At 44.3% G+C, this 9,291-nt stretch overlaps 1 protein-coding gene across 1 annotated transcript in view; it reads right to left on the minus strand.

The window, feature by feature from the left end:
• LOC311243944 (nucleolar protein 4-like) overlaps window positions 1-9,291 on the minus strand; it is a gene marked incomplete at both ends in the record, with an annotated part of 300,165 nt that overhangs the window by 115,489 nt on the left and 175,385 nt on the right.

Genomic DNA, 9,291 nt, shown 5'->3' on the forward strand with positions numbered 1-9,291 from the left:
CCCCTTAGTGTGTCCCCCTCCTCTATTAAGCTCCTTGGGTTTCCTGAAAGGCGCTATATACAATAATTACAATATTAATAATAACAATAACAACAGGCTAATAATAATAATAAGTCATTTGTATTGCTTTAGCAACTATGTTTGACCATAATTTGTGTCTATTTTGCCTTTATCGTACACATCCATAGTGTCAGCAAGACATTCCACGTGAAGAACAAATAAGTATGTTAACTACAGTAACTGTTGACAATACCTTTCACAATGTACCATTGTGTCATCCTAATATGTTTCTGTGTATATTATTGTAATCAATAAATTACTTTATAATGTATTTATAATTCATATATATGGATATAAGATTGATTGACTGATGCCCAACCCTCATGGGACATCAAAGATACTGTTGCAGTGTTCCGTTATTTTACATTACACATTACATTTCATTACCTAAATACAGACAACAACTCGGTCTTAAACAAAGTATTCTGTGAAGTGTTTCGGTAGCAAGAAGTGTTTTTATTTTGAATTCCAGGGTTTTCCCTGCAGCTTTTAGGAACACTGAGGCGGTGAGGTTGTGAGTGGGGTGGGTTTCACATGACAACTCTCTGCACTCCCTTAAAGAACCGTCATGGAGAGATAAGCCTCGGGGCTTTATTGTCTTATCCTGACCTCCTCTGTGTTTTATTGTACGAGACTGCTCTATCTGGCGGAGCGGCCCATATTTTTTAAGGAGGAAATGTCAAATAAAGTCAGTCAAATCAATCAGACGGAAGGAAAGATGAGGCTACTACTGGATCCGGTTTTAAGGACTACGGTTTTCTTGTGAGGGAGAAACGACGACTACTGCAACTCATTCGGAAGTGTTGTGAAGCAAAAAGGACAGAGAAAAAAAAGCACTTTTAACCGTTCAAAATGCAAAGAAAACAACAAACAAGAAACGCAACACAGGGAAAGAACAGTGAGGACGAGATCACCTGAATGTGGCGGCTGGTCTGCAACTGTGCATTGTAGGTGCTGTCCATTAAACATATTATTTTGTTTTTAGTTAATGGCGAACGTGACATAATCGAACAACAGCTAGATATTTGCGCAGCAAGCTAACGTTATTTCCAGGAACAAAAGCATTCATTCCGAAAGTTAATTGAAATGTCTGAGCTTCCACATTAATAGAATAGAATAGAAATCCTTTAATAATCGCGAGGGAAATTTGGCACTACAGATCGCTCACATTGAACAACAATAAACATTTAGGTAGTCAATAGGACTAAAATAGGAATAAGAATATAATAGTATATTAAAAATAAGAATAAAATAGAATAAAGAATAAAATACGGTCCGGGATCTACATTCTGGTATGTACAGTATATACATAAATATACAACTATCCAGCCAAAAATATACAGAAATATACAGTATAATGTACAGTAATAAGTGTGAAAAGTGTGAAAATGTTAAGTGAATGTAACATATGGTTTGTCCAACGAATGTGAGATAATCCAACTAGCGAGCTAACAGCTGCTGCTAACCGACCAAGCTCGCTTATTTCTGGGAACAAAAGCATTCATTCTGAACGTTACACCACTGATGGTGGAAATGTGTGAACTTAGTGAAACAACATAGCAAACGGAAAAAACTTGGAGGTGGAGGTGAGGTGACCATGCAAGGTGCCAACCTGCGTCTTGCTCAAGTGTCCACACTCCCAGTAGGAGCCGGAATCGGAATCTAACCGGAAACGTTCCGATTACCAGACGACCGCTCTACTTCCTGAGCTACTGTCACTAGATAGCCTCCAGGAACGTTTGTGATGACGACATCCTAATGCTTGATGATGGCTCCCTCCCCCTTCCCACACACCCTCCTTCCTCCTCACTGCACAGGAGCTACTAGTGTCGAACCCCCTTGGACGTTTCAAAACATTGCATCAACTCTATACCGTTACTTGTCAAGGCCATTTTGCCCATAATCTCAAGGATATCCCAAGGCTCTAAACTATTTTGCACACATTAATTTAGTTTGACAGTTATTGAGTTAATGATTTTGAATACGGCCACCAGTGATGTCATCAGAGGCCACTGAATCCATGTGTTGCGTTTATTACAGCTCAATGAAATGTGTATTGCAATAGGGTTTGCTATTTTTCCATCGACATCATTTCATTGAGCTGTAATTAACACACAACACAAGGATTCAGTGTCCTCTGATGACATCACCGGTGGCCGTATTTAAACTCATTAACTCTCGATAACTGTCTTACTAAATAAATGTGTGCGAAAGCAGTTTAGAGCCTTGGGATATGCGTGAGATTATGTGCAAAATAAATCAGCATTGTTTTTTCGGTGGAGTGCCCCTTTAACTCTCTGTCGAATCCCTGTTAGCGAAACGAGTTGTTTCTTTTACACAAACATTTGACTCAACCCGTCCGGCCAGAGACATAACAAAAAGAGTTAGACCAGGTTGTACTGTGGGCTACACTTCGATGTCCTTACTGTATCTATCTGTATGTCATGTATGTCATATATGTCCTGATGAATTGAAAATGGGGGACCCTGGTGGAAACAAGACGAAAGTCTTTCTCTGGTCTGCATCCCCTTAACAATTGTGTGTATTGAGCTGTACTGTATTGTACCCATTCTGCAATCTGTTAATAAAGTTTTCAATCAATCAATCAATCAGACGTAAGAGATATTGTGGTGTGGGATGTACATTGTACAGTAACAATGCCTGTCAAAACACTGCGCTAGTTAGGTGACATTCTGAAAGGCAGCTGTGAAGAGCAGTGTTTCACGGTCAGTGTTTCGGTGTTGGTTCTATTACAGATTTCTGCACCAAAAGGCGGTACGGTGGTGTAGTGGTTAACACTATCACCTCACAGCATTAAGAAGGTCCTGGGTTCGATTCCCGCTTGGGGACCAGGTTGCCGGGTTGCCAGGAAGTGGTACCCATGGCGGGTATCTCCTCTGCTCTGCTCCTCTCCTACCTTCCTCCTTATCTGCTACTCTCCTTCCTTCTCCTCTGCTCCTCTCCTTCCTTCTCCTCTGCTCCTCTCCTACCTTCCTTCTCCTCTGCTTCTCTCCTTCCTTCCTTCCTTCCTTCTCCTCTGCTCCTCTCCTTCCTTCCTTCTCCTCTCCTCTCCTGCCAGTTCCACTCTGAATCTCTTTTACCATCACTCTCCTCGTCGCCTCTCTCTCCCCCAGCTCCTCCTTCTCCCCTCATCTCTCATCCTCTTCCCTCCCCTCATCTCTCTCCTCCTCCCTCACATCCATTGTTCTTCTGCCCACCCCCTCTCCCCCTCTCCTCCTCCCCTCTCCTCTCCGTCCCTGCATGAATTTGCAATAGCTGCGGCCGTGTACATGCATGCATTCATACACACACACACAAGGGAGTGTGGCTTTGTGTGTGTGTGTGTGTGTGCGTGTGCGTGTGCGTGTGTGTGTGTGTGTGTGTGTGTCAAGCTTTCCACAAGAATTGGCCAGGTTAGTAATGCGCCGTTTTACGATAGGCCCCTCCCGTTGCCATGCCCCCTTTTAGCCAAACATGTTAGGCATGAACCCACAAACACCTTCACACACACACACACACTTGACCTCCATGCAAAATCTCAGCCTTCTAGGGTAAAAACGGTGGCTGCTACAGGGTGGGACATTTTGTAGACCAACCGACCGAGTGACAATTAGTTACACTTTGAATAAAAAATAATTATTTCTTAATTCAGAACAATTGTATCATGGATGCACAAAACTTTCAACACAAATGGTTGATTTGAATTTCAACAAGTTTTTAAGCACATTGTTAAAAAATGGGCTGTTTCAAGGAATTCCAGACCTCGACTTTATTTTGTAAAAAATCAAGCACTTTAAGCACTTCAAGGACCGTGTGTGAACCGTGGAAAATGTATCATCGGCTATTGTAATAATTCTGCCTCATGAACATTGGCAAGCTTTCCATTTTTGCACAAAATGAGTTCCCTTCTATCACTAACATTATTGTTTAAAGGGGAACTTTCTTATAAATGGCCTTTTTCAGTGTTTAGCATTGTTTCCTAGCTATGTGGACTTATATTAATAGGATCTATGTCTCTAATTCTCATATTGGCGCATTCTTCCAATTCTCCTCTCACAATATTCACCCTCACTGAACTGAGTCATCTGAAAATGTGCATATCTGTGATGTCAGAGATTTCTCAGCTGCATAATAATGTGCAGTTGGTGTGGCAGTTGGCACCAGGCCACACAGTGGTTGGAGCCCAGCCTCAAAACGGCTTAAGATCTTGAGGTAGAAAAATGCTGTTTTTGAGTACTTGATTAGAAATACAAAACAATGAATACATTTTTTTTTTAAACGTACAGAGGTGTTCCATAGACTCACAGGAATTGTGTAAAAGTGCCCAAATAGTGAAAGAAATTGTAAAATAGTTCCCCTTTAAGCATTTTTGGTTGAAATAAAGTTAGTTATAAGGTTGTTTAATTTGTCGTAAAAAAATAACTACACTTACCAGTAGTACGCCTGTCGTTCAATGCTGTCGCCTAATACACATCACGGCCATCGACAGTTGCGCTGATACCAAGCTAACGTTAACGTCAGTCAGTGTGGACCCCAGGAAGACTAGCTGGTTGCTATGGCACCAGCTAATGGGGATCCGTAATAAAATAAAATAAAATAAAATAAAATCAGCAGCGCCAGAGTGAAGTGTAGTTCCTCAGTGAACAGAAACATAAACGTTGTTATTTTGTTACCTTTACGATTAATTGTGAATTTGTTCACGTTGAGCTATAGATTGTGGATGAATACACACAGACGGGTACACCGTGCCAATGTTCATGCTTTATTTGTTTTAAACAAGACGATTTTAGAAATGGGTCCATCGCGATTTCAAGCGGGGTGGACCGCGCGGGAGAAACAGCAATGACGTAACCACTACACCTCCCTATAGAGCTGCTGGTCGCAGTTAAAAACAGTAACAGAATAATAACATGTCCCTAAGAAACAGCCACAGGGGCCTGAGTGTGGAGCCAGGATGGATACCTCTGCGAACAGCAACCACCCCTCCGCTCCAGGCCCACCCCCCCAGCCATATGGTACTATATACTGTATTAAGACTGCTCTATCTATCAGTTCCATCTTAGAGCTGATTCTACACTACACACACACACACTCCTATAGGTGCTCTAAAGAGACTGGCACTCTCAATAATGAGGTTCACAGTGCAGCAGCTGCCTCTCAAGCCTACACTACACACACACCTAGCACTTATACATGTCTCGCAGGCCCCCACCACACACACACACACACACACACACACACACACACACACACACACACACACACACACACACACACACACACACACACACACACACACACACACACACACACACACACACACACACACACACACACACACACACACACACACACACACACACACACACACACACACACACACACACACACACACACCTAACTTTCTCTCTCTCAAATACACACACACACACAGACATCCCCCCTTACTTACACATAAGCCCATGCAGAAGCAATCAGCGATTCATCTGATGAAGCTAAGGTAAGAAGACAGTGAGACATTAAAGCTTCTAAAACTCCTCCATGAATCACCTCAGTCCTAGCGCACGCACGCGTGCACACACACACACACACACACGCACACACACACACACACACACACACACAGTCTCACACACACACACAGTCTCACACACACACAGGCTGAGGAAGGTGCCCGAGCTCTGGAATACTTCCTTCAAGCGACGCACGCCAAGCGCCCTCAATGACCACAGACCAGTTTCTCTGATGTCCCATGACATGATGCAGACCACAGAGGCTGGTGACTCCATGGACCCCCTGCAGTTTGCATACCAGGCAGGCAAACATCGGGGTGGCGGACGCCCTCATCTACCTGCTCCACAGAGCCTACACATACACACACCTGGAGAGGCCATCATCATCTACCTGCTCCACAGAGCCTACACACACACCTGGAGAGACCAGCATCATCTACTGTACATCCTCCACAGAGTCTCTACACACACCTGGAGAGGCCATCATCATCTACCTGCTCCACAGAGCCTACACACACACACCTGGAGAGACCAGCATCATCTACTGTACATCCTCCACAGAGTCTCTACACACACCTGGAGAGGCCATCATCATCTACCTGCTCCACAGAGTCTACACACACACCTGGAGAGACCAGCATCATCTACTGTACATCCTCCACAGAATCTACACACACACCTGGAGAGACCAGCACCATCTACCTGCTCCACAGAGTCTACACACACACCTGGAGAGACCAGCATCATCTACCTGCTCCACAGAGTCTACACACACACCTGGAGAGACCAGCATCATCTACTGTACATCCTCCACAGAATCTACACACACACCTGGAGAGACCAGCATCATCTACCTGCTCCACAGAGTCTACACACACACCTGGAGAGACCAGCATCATCTACTGTACATCCTCCACAGAATCTACACACACACCTGGAGAGACCAGCATCATCTACCTGCTCCACAGAGTCTACACACACACACCTGGAGAGACCAGCATCATCTACCTGCTCCACAGAGTCTCTACACACACACCTGGAGAGACCAGCATCATCTACCTGCTCCACAGAGTCTCTACACACACACCTGGAGAGACCAGCATCATCTACCTGCTCCACAGAGCCTACACACACCTGGAGAGACCAGCATCATCTACCTGCTCCACAGAGCCTACACACACACACACCTGGAGAGACCAGCATCATCTACCTGCTACACAGAGTCTACACACACACCTGGAGAGACCAGCATCATCTACCTGCTCCACAGAGCCTACACACACACCTGGAGAGACCAGCATCATCTACCTGCTCCACAGAGCCTACACACACACCTGGAGAGACCAGCATCATCTACCTGCTCCACAGAGCCTACACACACACCTGGAGAGACCAGCATCATCTACCTGCTCCACAGAGTCTACACACACCTGGAGAGACCAGCATCATCTACCTGCTGCTCCACAGAGCCTACACACACACACCTGGAGAGACCAGCATCATCTACCTGCTCCACAGAGCCTACACACACACCTGGAGAGACCAGCATCATCTACCTGCTCCACAGAGCCTACACACACACACACCTGGAGAGACCAGCATCATCTACCTGCTCCACAGAGCCTACACACACACCTGGAGAGACCAGCATCATCTACCTGCTCCACAGAGCCTACACACGCACCTGGAGAGACCAGCATCATCTACCTGCTCCACAGAGCCTACACACACACCTGGAGAGACCAGCATCATCTACCTGCTCCACAGAGCCTACACACACACCTGGAGAGACCAGCATCATCTACCTGCTCCACAGAGCCTACACACGCACCTGGAGAGACCAGCATCATCTACCTGCTCCACAGTCTACACACACACCTGGAGAGACCAGCATCATCTACCTGCTCCACAGAGCCTACACACACACCTGGAGAGACCAGCATCATCTACCTGCTCCACAGAGTCTACACACACCTGGAGAGACCAGCATCATCTACCTGCTGCTCCACAGAGCCTACACACACACACCTGGAGAGACCAGCATCATCTACCTGCTCCACAGAGCCTACACACACACACCTGGAGAGACCAGCATCATCTACCTGCTCCACAGAGCCTACACCCACCTGGAGAGGCCGCGCAGCACAGTGAGAATCATGTTCTTTGGTTTCTCCAGCGCCTTCAACACCATCATCCAGCCATTACGGCGAGCAGAGAAGCTCTCGGTGAGGCAGTTGTACCAAGGCCTGGTGGCCTGGATTATCGATGGATTACCTTACTAACTGGCCACCATACGTCTCAGACTGCAGGGCTCAAACAAAGGCTGGAAGGCTGGCTACGTAGAGGGACTAGGGATGGGCATTTTTAAGACAAATCCAGATCGTTTGATCGCATGCTATATACTCGAGTGATCGTGTATTACTCGTAAAGGGAAAAATAACAAAAAAAAATTATAAATAAAAATTTGATTTTTTTTTATTATTATTTTGTTTTACTTAATTTTGTTCATTCACGTATATGTTTAAGGAAACCAACAAACAGTTATAATCTTACACATACATGTGAAACAAATATGTTAAAAAACAAAAACAAAATCTTTTTTTTCATAAAAATTATTAATAATTTAAGATCGATTTTTCTCATAGCTAGATGAATCGATTACTCAGGCCCATCCCTAAGAGGGATTTGAACTGGACAATCTGGAGGAGGAGAAGCTTGACACTATCCTGGAGAACCCCCCCTCCCATCCCCTCTATGAGGAGCTAGCAAAGAGAAGCAGCATGTTGAGCCACCTCAGCAATCTGGAGATGGCTTCCAAGAGGAGAACGAGAAAGAAGCTGGACGTTATTACATAGTGATTTGATAGTGTCTGTATATTATACCAGGGTGGGCTGTACATACTGTACATACATACATAGTGATATTATTGATATAGTCTGTATATTATACCAGGGTGGGCTGTACATACATACATAGTAGGGGTGTAAAGGTACACGTATCCGTGCTGAACCGAACAAGTTTCAGGGTGGACCGTACCGTACCGAATGGCTGTGTAGTGTACCAAACGAATACAACGGTATGTTAACCACTAACGACCGCTCACCGGGGGCTGTTTTTTTCACAATCTAATATAATTATAATTTTTTTTTTTTTTTTTTTTTTTACAAGTCGTTTATTAATTTCAATATAGAATATTCGTTGACAGCCCTACAAGTACAATTAGTTACTGCACACTACATCACCCCTGAGTGGAACATGGAAAGCCAAACTTTCCCCCACTGTACCAAAAACCGTACCGAACCTCGACTTCAAAACGGAGGTACGTACCGTACCGTGGTTTTTGTGTACCGTTACACCCCTAATACATAGTGATATTATTGATAGAGTCTGTATATTATACCAGGGGGACTGTACATAGTGATATTATTGATAGAGTCTGTATATTATACCAGGGCTGTACATACATAGTGATATTATTGATAGAGTGACATATGTCCCAACTGTCCAGAGATCCAGTGCAGATCAGACCTTTATCTTTAAATATTAAAAAAAAAAAAAAATCGTACTATTTATTTACTAACTTTTTTTGAACATATTATTATGTTATTGTAATTGTCCTCCCTGTACCCCTCAAATATTGTGATGTGATATTTAAGCCCCAACATGTAGGTCTGGGATCAGAGTCTGTCTCTCTCTCTCTCTCTCTCTCTCTCTCTCT

Source organism: Notolepis coatsorum (assembly GCF_963971535.1).
Source record: "Notolepis coatsorum genome assembly, chromosome: 17".
In the NCBI taxonomy this organism is placed as follows: domain Eukaryota; kingdom Metazoa; phylum Chordata; class Actinopteri; order Aulopiformes; family Paralepididae; genus Notolepis; species Notolepis coatsorum.